Below are 1115 nucleotides of genomic sequence, written 5' to 3'. Positions count from 1 at the left end.
TGTATTAATTTAATACATATAACTGAATATTAAGATGAAAGACAATTTGCTATTAACTGCCAGTGGCCTCATTGTTACACTCGGCCCTAGAGGGCCTCGAACCTCTGACTAGTCTTACACGGTCCGCAACATTTTGCTAGCTATTGCTATGCAGTTTTCCAAAATGGTTATATCAAATTAGATTCTCCATAGTAGAGTATGAGTATCTCTAGTAGTTTAATCTCGTTCCCTATATGATGGAACTTCAAAAAGCTAATGGAAAATGGAAGTAAAAGATAATGAATTTTTTGCATAAATTTAAAAGAATGAATCATTGTATTCATTCTGAAGGATAGATGGAACTCGGGTGGTACCATAGGATAAGAATTGGGCTGCTAACCAAAAGGTTGGCTATTCAAATTCACCAGCCACTCCAAGGAAGAAAAATCAGACTGTCTTCTGCTGTAAAGATTTAAATGCCGAAAACCCTATGCAGCATAGCTGTGAGTTACAATCAGGTTGATGGCAGTGATTTTGGTTTGGGGGTTTTGATGGGTGTATAAATGAGCAGCCCCCAAACCACAGCCATCCAGTCTATTCCAAGTCCTAGCACACCATAAGACAGAGCTCAACTACTCCTTGGAGTTTCCAAGGCTGTAACTCTGTATAGCAGACTGACTCATCAGTTCCACACAGAGCAGCTGGTGTATTCAAACCATAGACTGTTAGGTTAGCAGCCCAGTGCTGAAACCATTGCACCACCAGGGCTTCAAGATGGGTGTATCGTGATATGTGATTAATTTACTTTTTCCTGTTGAATAATGAGATTCAGAATGATTTTATCCATCATTCTGTTATCATATATATTGAATTGTCTTGTATCTATTTTTCCATTGGTTTTTCTTATTGATGTCTAGGAATCCTCTATATATTTACAATGCCAATGTAAATATAATTTTTAGATATGTGCTATGTATAATCTTTTCATTCTCCTAAGTTGTGGACACATTCTAATTTTAATTTAGTCTCATTTTTCCCCCAATTTGTGATAGTACTTTTTGTGCTTTCCACTATTCAGTTTTGTCACTCACATTTAGATCTGCAATCTATCTCAAATAAATTCTGTGTATAGTGAA

This window comes from Chrysochloris asiatica, unplaced genomic scaffold, assembly GCF_000296735.1.
Source record: "Chrysochloris asiatica unplaced genomic scaffold, ChrAsi1.0 scaffold00488, whole genome shotgun sequence".
Taxonomy (NCBI): Eukaryota; Metazoa; Chordata; class Mammalia; order Afrosoricida; family Chrysochloridae; genus Chrysochloris; species Chrysochloris asiatica.
This window is presented reverse-complemented; position numbering follows the sequence as displayed.